Source organism: Lissotriton vulgaris, chromosome 6 (genome assembly GCF_964263255.1).
Source record: "Lissotriton vulgaris chromosome 6, aLisVul1.2, whole genome shotgun sequence".
Classification (NCBI taxonomy): domain Eukaryota; kingdom Metazoa; phylum Chordata; class Amphibia; order Caudata; family Salamandridae; genus Lissotriton; species Lissotriton vulgaris.
The window spans coordinates 1,438,431,512-1,438,449,838 of NC_141694.1; positions in this window are offsets into that span (position 1 = coordinate 1,438,431,512).

The window sequence follows — 18,327 nt, forward strand, 5'->3', positions numbered from 1 at the left end:
TCTCTGCCAGGTGACCCAAGAAGGCTAGAACAGAAAAAGCCTATCAATGCCAGAGGGAATCCCCCTCTAACATATAGACGCACTTTAGGGCGTGCGACACATTTATTTAAATTAACACAACCACTATAATTTAGTTTTCTTTAATTTAATTGCACTTTTTCACATACTATAAGGTCCTGAGGAAAGCCAGTATTAATAATAAGGCCTGGCTGAAACATGTCGACCACACAGGATGCTAGAGTTCGTAATTTAAACTCCACCGCATCCGTTTGCCTTTTTAATTGCTAACAGGGGCCCAGAAATTAAACTTAATTAATCCCTCGGGTACTGGGAATTTCCTGTATGGCATTTTAAATTTTCACTTTCTCACACTTTGGCACTGCACACTCAGCAAGAATACCAGCTCCGCAGTAACATCTGGCGTCGCAGCACACCCGGGAGACATTCGGTGTCACTGTGGTGGGCCCGATGATGAAGCATGCCACCGACTAGGTCGGTGGGTGAGGGCTTCATGAAAAACCCAAGCGGTTTCTTTTCTTCGGAAAACGTACAACTCTGAGTCTTCTTACTACCTAACTACATATATGGTACTGGTCCTTTTTGATAGAACATATAATCCTGGGGATTGGGACCAGCATACCTGGTCCTCTCTCTCTCCTTTGATTTATTGGTTGCTGTAATCTTCTCAATACTATGGCCTACATGAGAATGATGTTCTGTTGGTTTCTTGGAAAAGACAAGGACATCATCTAGATAGAAAACAATGGATTGATTCAAGATTTCATGAAATAGGGTATCCATGAACTGTTGGTAAATTGCCAGAGAATAGCTCAACCTAAAGGGCATGACATGATTCCCGTAATGACCCAAAGGAGTTCTAAAGGCAATCTTCCACTTATCATCCTCTTTCATGCACAAAAGATAGTCAGCACCACAAAGATTTAGCTTGGTGAACATTGTTGCTCCTCTAATTGACTCCAGAATGTCCTTAATCAAGGATAGTGGGTAATAGTCTTTAATGGTGACTTATTCGCAGGCCCTGTAATCTATACATAGTCTCAATTCATTCATATTCAGGTACAAAGATCATCAAAGCCCCAGCTGGGGACTTCGACTGAGTGATGAGTCCATTACGGAGATCTCTTTTAAAGACACTGAAAGCAAATATACCCTGTCAAGTGGAATCATTGCCCCTAGTTCAATTGGTATGGCACAGTCATACGCTCGGTGAGGTGGTAGGGATGTTTCAGAGGTGGGCTTTGCCCACCAGGTGCGCGATACGGCGCACATAGTACACACCTTGACGATGGCAAATGAAACCAACCTGATCCGGTTAAATGAGGCCAGGTAAATGTGGCTCAAGCCTTTTAGCTAATATTTTGGTGTTAAGTTTAAGGTCCGTATTCAAAAAGCTATGGGACGGAAGGACGAGCAAAGGTCAGGGTCCTTGCCTAGCTTAGGGATTAGAATGATTTCGGCCAGCCCCATGGACGGAGACGGCCCTACATTACAGGCAAAAGCATTAAAAAGGCGGACGAGGTGGGTCCAGAGTTGCGACAGAAAAATGAGATAAAGAGATAGGGGAAGACCCTCCGGCCCCGGGGACTTTCCGACCGAGCTCTTCTCGTGTAATCAGTTCTTCCAGTTGTTGAGCATTGTATTGACTGATTGGGATCCAGGGACAGGTGTCCAACAGAGCCTGTATCTGGTCAGAAGAGGACTTTGCTTTGGCATATAGGGTGGTGGAATAATGCGCATGAAAAGCCTCACATTTGGACGCTTCACATGTGCCATCTCCAGTTTAATTATGGGCTATGTGGGCCTTGGCTGCGCACAGGCACCTAGCCTGGATCGTGCCCACCTTGTCTCCCCCTTCATAATAAAGCTGCTTCAGCGTTAACAGAGACCGCTCAGCTTTATTGATTCTATGGGCCCGCAGCTGGCTATGAAGAAGGGCCAGGCGTCATTTGTGGGCCAGTAAAGGGCGTTCCCAATCAAGTTTTGCAAGGCCCTTTATATCTCTAGAGAGATTATCCTGAAAGAAGCACGCTTTCCATGCACGTGCAATCGCTATGGACGTGATATGACCACGGATAGTGGCCTTAAAGGCGTCCCACACAACAGGAAAGGTGGTTTCAGGGAGATCGTTAAGCTTGAAGTACGAGTCAATGGCTGCTCTTATTTCCGCTACATCCACTGGATCATAAAGGACATGCGGAGGAAGGCGCCAGCGAGGCGGACGGGGAGTGCGTGTAGAGCAGTGGCAAAAAAGAAGCTCCACATGAGCATGATCAGTACAGAAATGTCAGACATAGAGGCAGATACTGTTTCGCCTATCAAAGCGTGCGAGATAAAGACGTGGTCGATATGTGAATACGAACGATGTTCATGCGAATAGTATGAAAAGTCACATGCATTGGGAGAGTGATACCGCCTAGAGTCAAGTAGAGTGGGGTCCACCAATTGCTTATTCAAGGGGGAAGAAATAGCCCCCAACCCATGGAAATATCCGTCACTATGATACAGGTCGGCATCCCACACCAGATTAAAGTTGCCTCCTATGATAAGAGAAGGTTCCGCCTGTGGCACGTGTTCCCTCAGAACAGCGCTAAGGTAGGGGTCTTGTGCCTGATTAGGCGCATATATATTGCACAGGGTGAGGGACCGGTGCCCGACCTAAACCCCTACTTTAAGAAAGCGACCGTCGTGGCCGCAGATAATTTTAGATTGCCCCTGCCTGACATCAAGAGCTACAGAGTATTGCCACAACCTCTGTTTTGGAGGAGGCCAAAGCCCATATTTGGAGGTCATATTGGGTATGAGCCATTCAGGGACATCAGCTTTCATCAGGTGTGTCTCCTGAAGAAAGATTATATCAGGTTGCTGCTGCAAGAGGTATCTCCATATCTGGTACTGTTTATTAGGAGATTTAATCCCCTTAACATTGAAGGAGAGAAGTTTCAGACAAGGGTTAGGAATCATGTCCAGTGGAAGGTGAAGGCAAGCATTGGCCCCCCAGGAGGGGGTGGGACAAGATATTGGCGAGAGATATTGGCGAGTGGAGGGCTGTCCACCGAGAGCAGAAGTAGGACCACGAGATGCCTCCTCGCCCACCACGGAGAAAAAGAGAAGACAAAGAGAAGAGATAGAAAAGGAGGGACAAAGGACAGAAGCGCAAAGAGGAGAAAAGAGAAATATACACAAAAAATACAACATTGGCCAACAGGGCCACAGTGTCCTGGGGTAATCGTGGCCCTAAGGCATAGATCATCGCAGAGAAGTCACTTTCCTAGGAGCAGGGGGGGTGTATCCTTCAGGCTCAATGAATGAGGGCAAAGGAGGCAGGCCCGTGCCACCCGCCATAGAAGTGAGGTGCTGGGAATTCACCTGGCGTGGGGTGGGGTCACGGGTTATTGACCCCAGGCCTCAGGTGCGGACAGTACGTCAGAGCAAAACAGGTGCAGAGGCGCTTCCATCGGATCATGGCGTAGGGGGGAGAGAGCCAGTCGATGAGCGACTCTCTTCCATGGAGCGGATGTGCTGGAAGATTTCCTGCTTGGCTTTGGAGGCCGACCGCTCCCCCAAATGTGACGCTCTCCGGTGAGAGCACACCTGGGACCAAGACAGCTTAGTAGGCTCCCGGATACGGGAGGACATGTGGGCTGGGCTGGGTGGTGGCGTAATGGAGATGTGCAAGAGTTGTACCGCTTCTTGAAGGGATCGTACCATCTGGCGTTTAGACTCCCATTGAAAAAAGAGTGCAAAATGATGGCCCCATTGATACATTATGTTCAGGCTCCAAAACTTGTCTGGTACTGGCTTGAAGTCTCAACGTCAGTCCAGCGTGGTAGGGGCAAGGTCCTGGAAGAGCTGTATTGTGGCACCTTTGTAGGTGAGTTCCAGTCGCCGCCTTGAGAATCACCTCCTTCTCCGTAAAAAAGTGGACCCTGGTCAGGATGTTGTGGGCCGAGGCCCAATGGGGCAGAGGGAATAGAGACTCAGTGTTCTCGATTTAGGTCCTGAAGGAACCAAAATATCATACTAATGGACTATATTCACCCATAGCCCATATACCTTATGCATAAAAAATAAGTCAGTCGGCAATGGAGAAGGTTCAATCGTTTATTCTGCAGATATAAGCCCTGACAGGGGAGCCTCAGTCTACACGACCCTCGGAGGTGCGCAGAGGAGACTGACTACATACAAGCAGGGCAAAGCATATATATGTTTCACACATAGCACGATGCAACCTTACTAGGAAAGATACAACTTGTAAGTGAGCCAGCAGGAAAACCCATATAAGGCACAATTGATTGCTAGTAGCTAGGCCTAAGCTATTCCGGGTGCAGGTCAGTAAGGGGCCTCCCTTTCTATCTGTCGCTCGGGGAGTGCAGAAACGGGCTCTGCTAGAATGTGCGCATCCCACAAGAAGGGCAGGTGTGACCCTGAGCTACAAACTAACGAGTGGAGCATACAGCTAGGTCTGCCATCGTGGTTTCATGCAGAAAGCCTAATCACGTGATTTCGGGGAAACAGTACTTGGCACGGAGAAACGAAACAAGATGGCTCCGGTCACACCAATAGGTTTAGGCCATACTACAGTGAATCGTTCCTAACTTGAATAATACAGTCTAAATAATGCAAGGCTAACGTGCGCCTATAAGGTTATATTGTATATATTAGGCCAATATAACATGTATTTATCGTATTTATATCCCATCAGACGGCCATCTTGGCCTACTATAGCCAATATAACTAGATTTATTCCACAAACACTCTCTCATCAATCTGCATAAGATCTGAGACCTCCTTCTGGATCATGTGTTTGTCGACTTTAGCCTGTCGAGAGATTTTCAAGGCGGACGTTATTCGAGCTGCACAGGAAGAACAGCAAGTCGGGCCACAATGGAGACACAGGCAACAAGTAAATATGACTCCAAAGGCTCCAACAAGAATCATGAATATCTTCCAACCCCAGGTAGATTAAAGACCCCAGAACCATCCACTAAGGGACCAAGTACCATTGTCGACATGTGCTTCACTAGCTAACCGGTGTAGTTTTTGAATTGCAAGGTGTATGGTAGGGGCTGAATCAGGAATGAAAATACAACAAGAGCTGCCAATCACACGGCAGGCTCCACCCCTATCTGCCAGGATGACGTCAAGAACCATTCGGTTTTGGAGTGAAACAAGCCTCGTAGCCTGAAGCTCTACAGTAATGTTGGTCAGGATCCCAGTTGTGGTCTGAACCACATTTTCCACTATTCTAGACAAGCGTCTTATACTTCTACTATTGAAAATCGGTCCCCAAAAAGGAGTGAGACCTTTGGAAATATCTTCAAACTGTTGCAAGGAGGTGTCAGTCTGATCAGTACTATCTGTATCAAAACTCCTAATGCTTCTATTAGATTCTATCTCTCGTCTAGCTAGTTGATGTGTCTTATGATAATCAGATGGGGCCATATAAACTGGGGGGTAGAGGTATGAGAGGTAACACCGCCCTGCCCATCCCCGGGGAAGCCAGGTATATGCGTTTTCACCGCACACAAAATATACATTAGGGGGAGTAATCACAGGAGGAGTACTGAATGTATGCAAAACGTAAGTATAAGTACATCTACTGCGTCCTACCTTAATATGACCTCGTCCCTGTATGCAAAAGGGGGAAGTGCTATTTATGATGGGAATTGGCAAAGCTTTGTCATTGGTGACATTTCGTTCATTAAAATGCTGAAAATACATGGTGGAGTTGAAAAGTTCAAAATCCTGCATTTCCTCTTGTAACCAGGTAGCATTTTCATATTCAATGTATACATTCATACAAGCATTTGGGTCTAAGGAGCCCTCTCCTCCATTTCCTTCAGCATCAAATCCCTGGTGCCGCTCTATATATTTCAGAATGGCCTCATAGTCTTTGTCAGTATATATCTTAGGTGCAGCTACATAGTGGGAATTCATCAATAACAATAATTAGAACCAGGCTTCACAGCTAGCTAGGTGGGACAAGGGCAGGGAAATAAATAATTCATGCTGATGCATTACTGACGGGAGTAACCCACAGACCCAACAATTCGTCTTGTTGGTAGTGCTATGGGTCTTATGTAACATTTCAATAAAAACATTTTTCGCATAAGTTTCTCTGTGTCTAGCCTTATGTGGAGGTAAGGAATAAAATAGATGTTCTTCGGGAGCAGGGGAAGTTCCTAGCAATTTCTGTACAGGGTGCTGAAATTCTAGATACACAAATACACACATTAAAATCACTGTGATTACAACAATAAAAGCAACGAATGCCACCTTCACTCTGGTGGTCCATCCGGAAAACGACTGTGTATGGTCAATATACCGTCGAGGGGCAATTGGTCGTTCATCCTCCATGACAAATCGGGCAAAAGGAAACATACTCTCTATAAGTCCAAATTCTAACTCGGATCCTCTCTAAAAGTCCAAATCTAATCTTCGTATCCACAAAGCACGCACACCACCAGAGGGTTCTTCTTTCCACTGAGGGATCTTCTCCCTGTGTTCGTTAGAGTCTCACAGGCAGACTCCTATCGTTCATCAAAAAGAACAAACCTTTGTATTCCAGCAGTACGACCGCGGCCCTTAACTCAGTCTTTCTTTCTGAACAGAGCTATTTAACACAATGTTCCAAGCTCTCAACGGTTCAGTCCAGTGTCTCGCTCAGTACCTCAGTAATTCTATCCGATGTTCCTTAACTCATGTCTCTGTCTAGCTCCTACCATTGGGAGCTGGGGTACTGCGCTGTTTTCGGGGCCGCAGGTCATATTTACAATGGCCAGATTGCTCTTGGTCAGGAAACAATTTTGCTGCAAGGGCATCTAACGCGTTCAAAACTTGTGGTGCCTTGGAAATGACAGGTTCCGCTGATTGAGCTGTCTCACTTCCAACGGTGGGCAACACCTCACTCGGTTGCCCTACTTCTTGGGCGTCTGAAGAAGGTACAAACTTTGAATCAGCTCTCCTTCCTGGCTCGGAATTAATTTTCGGTTTTGTAAATTGAACGGCAAAGGCAACGGCAGGCGTTTTAGATGAGTGACGTGGATCCAGTGCTTTCTTCCATGCACTTTCACCGCCGTTCTCGTTACCGGGAGGATCTGATAAGGTTCAGACCACCTGGGCTCCAAACTCGATTTCCGTTGGTAGTTCTTCACAAGTACCCACTGGCCTGGTTCCAACTGATGTCCAGGACCCTCCGGTAGTGGCTGCAATGTGTCCGATACCTGTTGATGAATAGAACGCAAATCTTTAGTCAGGGCGTACAGGTAGTCTGTCATCAAAGGGTCTTATCTTATCTTATCTCAAGTGCAATTTATAGAGCGCACTGACACCGAAGGCTTCCTGGCGCTTTGAGACAGAGTGAGTGAAGGAGAAAGCGTGAGTGGCAGGGTTTTAACCAAGAGGAGGGAAGAGGTGGGTTTTAAGCGATTTCCTGAAGTTAAGGAGAGAAGAGGTGGATTTGATGGAGAGAGGGAGGAGATTCCAGAGCCCGGGAGCCAGGTGGGAGAAGCGGCGACCACCAAATTTCTTGGTTTTAGCTTTGGGGGTGACTAGTAGATGAAGGTGGTGTAAGAATCCAGTCCAATTTATATGGAAAAGAAGATTTATTGTAGAAGAGGAACACAGTACAGCAACTGCTCAGCAGAACAGGTCCAGTACAAAGCCACCCATGGAATGTAGAACATACAAACCATGGTAACAGATTGCAATACAAGGTTTAACGGTAAACCTGTAACTAATAGCATTTAAAGGAACACACCATAAAATATGTAAACATAGTATGAAATACAACACATCTTATCCCTAAAAAGAAAAACAACGGAAAGAATAAAAAGAAAATATAAAAAATAAATAAAAATAGAAAAATAAAATTAATTCTTAAATCGAAGTGGTACTTTGACAACCCTCTTGCTAGTTTTAACTCTTGAAGAAATTGTGTCATGTCTTTCAGGCACATTAACATTGTCAGTATTAGAAGAGAAAACATCTTTGGAAAAAATTACGGCATTTTAGAACACGCCTAATATTCCATACTTTACCATCATTAGTCACAATACTGTTAATGTTAACTTTTACAACTTTTCGAACAGGACCAAATTTTGAAGAACCTTTAATCAAGAATCCAGGTTTACGTATCCTGACTAAATCCCCCACTAGAAAATCAGGGATTCTCACCTTATGCTTAGAATCGTGATATTCTTTCATTTTATCTTGATGGTGTTTGACCCTGAAAGAAGTACTGCGAATATCAACAGGAGTAGATACATTAAATTTCTCTTCCATCCACCAAGGACAACATTTTGACACTGGTTCCCTCCCTCTCAATAAGCGGAAAGGACTAAGTTCAGTAACCGAGTGGGGAGTTATTCTGTACAACCATAGTTTCTCTCTAATAACTTTCTTCCACACATTAGGAGTTTTCCTTGCCCACTCCACAGAGTCTTTTAACACACGATTAAACCTCTCCACCTGCCCATTGCCTTGTGGTTCGTAAAGGGGAGTTGTGATGTGTTTGATTCCACAAGAACTAAGATAATCTTCCACTTCCTTAGATATTAATTGTACTCCATTATCAGTAATTAATACCTCTGGACTACCTTCTCGGGCAAACACCTATCTAAGAAATTCTACAATCACTTGTGTAGAAGCATAAGAAAAGAACCTGAACTCAGGCCACTTCGAATGGTAGTCTATTAAAACCAAAGCAAAACAGGCATCTTGAGGTAAGCAATTAAAAGGACCAGATATATCAAATGCTAACTTCCTCCAAGGATTCTCCAGCCAGGCAATTGGTATAAGAGGAGCAGGGTAAGTTTTCAACATTTTATCACTATTGATACATATAGAACAATCACAAACTACTCTGTCAATCATTTTGTCCATCGCTGGCCACCAAAAACTAGTCCTCACTAACCTTTTCATAGAGGCCATCCCCAAATGACACTCATGAGCAAGTCTGATAATCTCCTCTTGCATATCCTCAGGAGGTACACATTTCCCACTTTTAAAAATCAAGTCATTATCTACTTCTAACTCACTGAGAACTTGATGAAAAGATTTCAACTCTGGAGGTACCATATTCCCATTTGGCCAACCTTTCAAAATATAATCTTTAAGCGTGCTCCAATTCTTGTCACGCAAGACAGCGTTTTCCCAAAACGATTCTGAAATAGCAGCAAATTCATCAGCCACAAAATCTTTCAAAGAGGCAACAAAATCAACATCATCTTCTTCTTTCTCACATCCCACAAGTTTAGAATCACAAGGCAATCTTGAAAGACAGTCAGCTGTTACATTATTTCTTCCAGGAAAATACTCAACATCAAAACTATACTCTTGCAATCGGGACATCAATCTAGCAATCCGCGCTGTAGCATTCCGACCACCTCCAGGAGAAAGTATAGAAACAAGAGGTTTGTGATCTGTTTTCAAAAGAAAGCGACTACCCCATAGAAAATTCCAGAAGTGTTCTATTCCCCAGACACATCCCAAAAGCTCTTTCTCTATGACAGAATAATTTCTTTCTGTTTCATTCAATGTCCGGGAAGCAAACGCTACACACCACTCATCCTTACCACATTTTTGCGATAAAACTCCTCCTAAGCCATATTCACTAGCATCCACAGTAACCACACAAACCTTATTGATACAAAAGGGCTTTAAAGTAGGGGCACTGGCAATTTCATACTTAATAGATTGAAAAGCAGACTCTTGTTTCTCTCCTCAGTAAAACTCTACCTTTTGTCTGGTCAACTCTCTCAAGGGTTCCATTTTGGTTGCAAATCCCTTAATAAATTTGCTATAATATTCACATAAGCCATTAAAAGAGAGAGGCTTTTCCTTATTGTCAGGACATGGTGCTTTAACTATAGCTTCAACAAGACACTTCTTGGGTACAACTCCATTACCAGAAAGAGTATGTCCTAAATACTCCACAGACTCACAGAACATCTTGCATTTATTATCCTTCAAAGTGAGTCCATGTGTCTCCAACCTTTTGCAAACTTCTACTATGTGTTCTTTATGATATATGTTATCGGGAGAAAACACAAGAATATCATCTTGAAAACATCTCCCATACTTGTACAAATCTTTGAAAATATGATGCATAGTGCGTTGGAAAACTGATGCCGCAGAGGCTAACCCAAAAGGCATCCTTTTATACTGAAAAAGACCTTCAGGAGTAAGAAAAGCAGTTAATTGTTTGGATTCCTCAGCTAACACAATTTGATGATATGCTGAACGCAAATCAAATGTAGAAAAAACTTTTGCTCCCTCCAACATACATACTACCTCATTTATATTAGGTAGGGGATGGCAATCTACTATAATATTTGAATTGAGAGCCCTCAAATCCACACATAACCTGAGACTTTGATCAGATTTTCGAGCTAAAACGATGGGAGAAACCCATTCGGAAGATTCAATTTCTTCAATTATGTCATCTTCAATCAAATTTTTTAGCAATGCTTTAAGATCTTCTCTAACATTGATAGGTACATTCCTCAACTTCTGTGTAACTGGAACAGTTCCTTGTTTTAGCCTAATCAAATGTTGTAAATTGTGCAATTTTCCTAAACTTTTGGAAATGACTTTAGGAAACAATTTAGTGATTTTATTAATCCATTCACTAGTATTAAGAACAGTCTTGACAGAACGATTTTCATCCATATCATTTTCAACAATGACAATGGGATCAAGCTTTCTGGGATTGAGAGTTATATTAAAACTCCACTGATCTCTCCATCCAAGAACATTCACCCCCTTCACAGCAACATATAATTTCACAAACCTTACTTGACCCCTAAAATGCATGTCTACTCCCAAATACCCTTCCATCGGAATGATAGACTCATCAAAAGTCTTGGCAATAATATTGATTCCTTAAGATCTTTAAAAGTGACTATTCCTTCAAACATTTGAATAAAATACTGTTTAGTAATGATTGTCCAAGGTGACCCTGAATCAACCATCAATTTAAGATCAACTCCTAAAACTTGTACAATACATTCAAGTTGTTTGAGATGAAACACATTTTGTTCATTAGAATCAATAATAGAAACAACTATTCCTCTCTCACAAGTATTCCCATTATCCTTGTTACATTGTCATATTCTTCCTTTTCACTGCTAACAAAAGAGACTCTACTTTTAATATTATTTCCTGTAGCTCCATTATTTCCTATAGTAGATTTGCATACACTACTGAAATGTCCTTGCCTACCACATTTATTACACTCCTTCCCAATGGCAGGACACTTATGGAAAGGGGCGACCACTCGGTCCCCCCGAACGTATGGCGGAGTACCTCGATCCCCCCGGGAAGCCATTTTGGGCGGGAGGCGCGTCTCGGCTGGTATGCCCGAAGCGGCGTAGCCGGGGCGCGCTTTTTCCCGCCCTAGAGTGGGCTGGCCTAGACACTGACGCGGCTGGCCACGCCCTCGGGGCAGGCAGGGGCGGGTTTACGCCCGCCCTGAAGACGGATAAAAAGGGACGCAAGACCAGAAGACATCCTCTTGTTCCTGTGCTCTGAAGCTGCACCTCCTCGCTGCACGTGAGCTCGAGACGGAACGAAGAGCCAATTTTGAGCGTTGTAATCTTTCTTTTTGTCTTTCAGATACTCTGTCAGAGGAATGCCCAAGAAAGGCGGGAAGAGTATGACGACTGAACAGATGCTTCGGTTTCTCATGAAGGAGATGACCGAGCTGAAGAAACGGGTGGCAGAGAGAGACGGGGAAGGGGGGCCGGAACGTCCGTCGGCTGGAGCAGCTCCAGGAGGGAGAGCCAAGAGGCCAAGGAGGGGACCAGCCGGGGGAAACGTCCCGGTTCCCTGTACCCCGCTCGAAGAGCCAACCTCAGTACCGGCGGAGGGGAATCCGATTCCCGTGGTGGTCACCCCGGTGTCCAATGAAGATATGCCGCCCGAGCTGGCAGCACAACTTGCAGCGTGGTTGGGCGACAGTAGTGAGGGCGCCACGGCTGCCGAGGCGCAGGCGCTAATGGTGCAGGTAAGCGGCCATTGCCGATTGCGAGGGATGAGTCAGCACCTTCTCGTAGAGAAAGGTTGGGTCAACATGTTCCTTTGGCAATTAAAGAAAAGATTTGGGCGGGGGAATATGTGAACATCTTCTCGTTGCTTGTTGATCATTATGAGGTGGAGCATGTTAAGGGTCAGAAAGATCTCATGCATCCCAGTGTTTGGCGCGCAAAATGGCCGCCTTTAAAGTGAATGAGAATATTGGCAATTGGGGCAAAGCATGGGGAATTTTTACGTCAATCTTAGGGGAACGTAGGCCCGAGTTGCTTTCCGAGTTGCCGACCTATCAGTCGCGAATCATGGGGTACTCGACATCGCACCAGGGTAACCATTGGTTCTGCTACGATAATCTTTTTAGAAAGGCTAAAGAGCATAATAAAAGCTTAACCTGGGATTGTTATGATTCTTTTACATGGGATAAAATGAAGGAGACAGGTATGTTGAAGATGCCATTGGTAGGAAGTAATGTTGGCGAATCCTCCCGCCAATATGTGGGGACGCCCTTTCGTTCAGGTACGGGTACCGACGATTACTCGAGACCTGCCGGCAATACAGGAAAAAGGGGGTTCTGCTTTAATTTCAACAGAGGTAAATGTACTAGGACCCAGGGATCGTGTAAATTTAAACATGAATGTAGTGGGTGCGGGTCGTCCCATCCTGAGTCCACATGCAGAGCCAAAACGGGTGATAATGGGGGGAGGGGAGGCGCCAAACAGGTCTAACGTAGTCCGAGGGGCGCCTTTACCTACCCCGATTGATACCTTGGCGATGATTCCCTGGCTCAGTGAATACCCGGATCGTACTTCTGCTGGGGTGCTGCGGAACGGATTTTCGTATGGTTTCCGCATCCCGGTAGGGGACTTTCAGGGTGTGGAGAAGTGTAAAAATCAACTTTCCGTCCTGCAGCATACAACCGTGGTACAGGATAAGATCCGGAAGGAGGTTACCCGAGGTCGGGTTGCCGGCCCATTTAGTGTACCCCCGGTGCAGAATTTTGTTTGTTCTCCTTTAGGGGTGGTCCCCAAGAAGGACCCGGGTGAGTTCCGACTGATCCATAATTTGTCAGCTCCACGTGGTCTTTCTGTAAACGATGCAATAGATCCAGAAGTATGTTCAGTGCGGTACGCATCCTTCGATGAGGCCGTAGCCATTTTGAATCGCCTGGGGCCCGGGGCGCTGATGGCGAAGTCAGATATCGAGTCAGCATTCCGATTGCTCCCGGTACACCCGGACGACCAGCGTCTCCTGGGTTTCATGTTTCAGGGTTATTATTACATGGATAGGTGTATGCCGATGGGGTGCTCTATATCTTGTGCCTATTTCGAGAAATTCAGTAGTTTTCTACAATGGGTCTTCACAAAGAGGACGGGTTTCCAACATGTAATGCATTACCTTGATGATTTCCTGTTCCTTGGGGCAGCCGGGGATCTCGAATGTGGCCGGGCCTTGGCCGAATTTTGTGTATTAATGAATCAGTTTGGTGTGCCATTGGCACCGGGTAAAACGGTGGGTCCTGCGACTTGCCTCGAGTTTCTGGGGATTGAGTTAGACTCCAGTGAGGGTTGTTTTCGTTTGCCAGCTGACAAAGTGGGGAAGTTCAGGGCAGCCTTGCAAGTGTGTATAAATCGATCTAAAGTTACGCTGCATCAATTACAGCAGTTGGTCGGACAGTTGAATTTTGCCCTGAGGGTGATACCAATGGCCCGCCCCTTTTCCCGTTCAATTGCCCAAGCTATGGTCGGCCTAAAGGAAGGCCATCATCGCACGAGACTATCGGCTGAGGTCCGCCAGGACATGCATATTTGGTTAGCATTTCTGGTGAACTTTAATGGTCGAGTCGTCTGGAACAAACCAGCCGTGTCCTCTGACGAGCTGGGGCTATGGACAGATTCAGCAGGTAGCATAGGTTTCGGTGCCATCTTCGGCACAAAATGGTCGGCACAGAGGTGGCCGACATGGTGGCATGACAATGGTCTAACAAGTAATATTGCTTTTTTGGAACTTTTCCCCATTTTGGTGGCCCTGAGAACCTGGCCCGAAGGGTTCAAAGATCACTCTGTGATATTTTGGTCCGACAATATGACCGTGGTTGAGTGCATCAATAGTCAGGCAGCACGATGTAATCTGATTTTAAGACTCCTCAAAGAAATTGTCTTACTGTGTATGCAACTGAATGTGCTATTCAGAGCAAAACATGTCCCAGGGGTAATGAATCAGGCGGCTGATGCACTGTCTCGTTTTCACATGCAGGCTTTCTCGGGTTTCCTTCCCTCAGCGGACCCAGAGCCGGCACCCTTTCCCGAAGCTCTCTGGTCTCTCGGTGCCCCGAACTTCGTCACCTCGTGGGAGAGAGTCTAGCACCAAGGACGAGGAAGGCATATGAAGGGGCGTTTCGGTCCTATTTAGCCTTTTTGGGGGCTGATAGAGAGAGGCTTTGGGGCCACGAGGAATGGGTGGTGAATTTTCTGATGTTCTTACGTAGGGCTGGGAAATCGGTGGCTACGGCCCAGAGGCATCGCGCTGCCATTTCCTTTGTTGCCAGGGCTCATAGTATCCAGGACCCGACAGCGTCTTTCGTGGTACAGAAAGCGCTGCGTGGGTGGCAACGCCTTGAGGGTCGCAGAGTAGATGAGAGGCGCCCGATAGGTTTGGTTAGGTTGGCCCAGTTGTTGGCCACACTCCCTGCCACATGTTCGTCTCACTTTGAGACGGTTTTGTTCCGAGCCGCTTTTACGCTAGCATTTCACGGGGCGATGCGGGTAAGTGAACTGGTAGCAAGGAACAAACAGGAAGTGGCAGGGGGTTTGTGCCAGGAACACGTTCAGATCAGAGGGGAGACAATGACTGTCTCCTTTGGCAGGTCCAAGACCGATCAGGATGGGATGGGTGACTGCATAATCATACGCAGGATTCCCGGGTCCTCCATGTGTCCGGTAAAGTGTTTAGAAGATTACCTGGCACGAAGGGTGGCATCATGGGGGGGGACCTTGTTGAGACACGCGGACGCCACCCCACTGACGAAATTTCAGTTTCAGCGGGTGCTTGCGATGTCAATTGCCGCTGCGGGCTTGAACCCGGGTGAGTTTGGGACCCATTCCTTTCGGATAGGGGCTGCTACAGAAGCTACAGCCAGGGGTCTCAATGTTGAACAAGTGAAACGAGTGGGGCGTTGGTCCTCCAATTGTTATAAGAGGTATGTGCGGTTGCACATGTTGTGAAGCTGTAATAATGTACTCACGCCTCTTGTTTTTGTTTGGTTTTCAGTTGCGCAAGCCTACGAGGCGGGGCGGACTATGCAGTCGACCCAACACCGGGCCAGCGGTCAGACATCACCGGCTGTGAGAAAGGAGGTGTGGGTCGTGGGCCACTCATACGTGAGGTGTGCCGCGGACGTATTCAAAGCAGGTGACATGATTCACGTAGCTGGGGAATACGGGTACAGGGTGTCCTTCTACGGAAGAGGCGGTCTCTGTATTGACCAGTTTCAAACATTTTTCGAGGGTTTGTTAGGGCGAACGAGGTCACCGCCGTCTATAGTCATAGTACATTTAGGGGGCAATGATTTGGTCACCACCGGTAGACGACTTCTCCTGGAGGCAATGCTTTCCACTGTAAGTTGGTTGGCGAGGAGAGTTCCGGGGTGCACAATTGCGTGGTCCCATATGATCCCACGAAAGGTGTGGCGGGGGGCTATTTCCATTCCTGCTTTGAATCATTCTGTTAGAAAGCTTAATAACAAAGTGAGTAGGTTGTTCCGTTCCAGGACATTGCATTCTATTTCGCATGGCTGTATTAATGATGACAGTATGTATGTGGGGGATGGTGTGCATTTGTCTCGAGTGGGGAATGAGTTACTCATAGCAGACTTCTTAGCATGGTTAAAAACGTTAAAACATGACCTTTAGGTAGGAGCTTTGTGGGGGGTCCGGATAGCCGGTCAACTATCCGGCCTGTGGCGGTAAGGTCATGATCGGTGAGCACTAATTGGAAGATCCCTATGAGTGGGCGTCACCCAACACGGATGGGAGCGCTCGGGAGAGGTGGCCTTTGGCCCCTCAACGGGGAGGCGGTCCCTTCTAAGGATGGGTCGCCGAAAGAAAAGGAAAGGCGGTCAAGGCCCCTTCCTGTGTAGGAGGGGTTACAGCCCCCTCCTGGGGAATTTCCCGGGGCCAGTGACGTCTGCGACGGCAGATGTGGTAAGTTGTGTGGGGTTTGGGGGGAGGTCTACGCTACCTTCTAGATACCTCACACGAGTCCTCGAACGACCTTTAAGTGGCGTCGAGTTTATGGGTGCCCCCGTCAAGTCAAGGGAAATTGGTAGTTGCACTCGAGGTACGCCCCAGTGCTGTCGCCCCTCCCAAGTGGGGGGGGGGGTATTTCTGGTTAGGGATCTTGACACCGGTTACGACCTTGCCGTTGGCCCTTAAACGTTAGGATGTACAATTTCAAAATTTCAAGAAAATGTTTTGTAGGTTGTTAGTTCGGCTAGGAGAACCTCTGTATTAGAGAACCTGTTAAGGTTAGCCAAACATCGCAATGTGGTAATGAAATTGTACATTAATATGAAACTGTTTAATTTTTAATTTTTTGTTTTAATAAATACGGCCGGGGAGGGTCACTCCCTCCCTCATCCAAAAACTTCAAGAACTGTTTCCGGTTTCCCTCCTTTGGGGATTGTGTTGAGAGGGGGTGGCGGGTATCTCAGCCATATGGAAAGGGGCGACCACTTGGTCCCCCCGAACGTATGGCGGAGTACCTCGATCCCCCCGGGAAGCCATTTTGGGCGGGAGGCGCGTCTCGGCTGGTATGCCCGAAGCGGCGTAGCCGGGGCGCGCTTTTTCCCGCCCTAGAGTGGGCTGGCCTAGACACTGACGCGGCTGGCCACGCCCTCGGGGCAGGCAGGGGCGGGTTTACGCCCGCCCTGAAGACGGATAAAAAGGGACGCAAGACCAGAAGACATCCTCTTGTTCCTGTGCTCTGAAGCTGCACCTCCTCGCTGCACGTGAGCTCGAGACGGAACGAAGAGCCAATTTTGACCCACCCACCAGCCCCTGATGACAGCCAGTTGTTTGTAATAAAGTGATCGATAATTCTATTTCGTTTACAGGTTGTGTTATTATCGTGTGGATATTGAGTGAGTAATAAAGTTGGTCTAATTTATGTCTGTTTGGTGATTAAAGATATTCGGATTTAGTGTCCATTTATAAGCATGCTTTTCGGTCATAGTGGCCAATGTATTTTTTAGTTTTGTAGCATTGTCGTATTTATTTTGGTCGGGCGGTAAGGTCATGATCGGTGAGCACTAATTGGAAGATCCCTATGAGTGGGCGTCACCCAACACGGATGGGAGCGCTCGGGAGAGGTGGCCTTTGGCCCCTCAACGGGGAGGCGGTCCCTTCTAAGGATGGGTCGCCGAAAGAAAAGGAAAGGCGGTCAAGGCCCCTTCCTGTGTAGGAGGGGTTACAGCCCCCTCCTGGGGAATTTCCCGGGGCCAGTGACGTCTGCGACGGCAGATGTGGTAAGTTGTGTGGGGTTTGGGGGGAGGTCTACGCTACCTTCTAGATACCTCACACGAGTCCTCGAACGACCTTTAAGTGGCGTCGAGTTTATGGGTGCCCCCGTCAAGTCAAGGGAAATTGGTAGTTGCACTCGAGGTACGCCCCAGTGCTGTCGCCCCTCCCAAGTGGGGGGGGGGGTATTTCTGGTTAGGGATCTTGACACCGGTTACGACCTTGCCGTTGGCCCTTAAACGTTAGGATGTACAATTTCAAAATTTCAAGAAAATGTTTTGTAGGTTGTTAGTTCGGCTAGGAGAACCTCTGTATTAGAGAACCTGTTAAGGTTAGCCAAACATCGCAATGTGGTAATGAAATTGTACATTAATATGAAACTGTTTAATTTTTAATTTTTTGTTTTAATAAATACGGCCGGGGAGGGTCACTCCCTCCCTCATCCAAAAACTTCAAGAACTGTTTCCGGTTTCCCTCCTTTGGGGATTGTGTTGAGAGGGGGTGGCGGGTATCTCAGCCATAGGAAAAGAAGCAGCATGGTTGGTACTACCACATCTAAAACAATGAAAATATTTGTCATTCCTTTTAAATATGCGTTGAAAATTGTTACTATTTCGTTGTGTGTTGCTAGAAGAAGAAGCAGTAGTAGACAAATCTGATTTTACAGCACAGACTTCACTAGAATTATCTTTGTCTTTTTATCCAAAGATTTCATCCACTTATCAGATTGTTCCATGGCTTTTGCCGTAACAATCACATC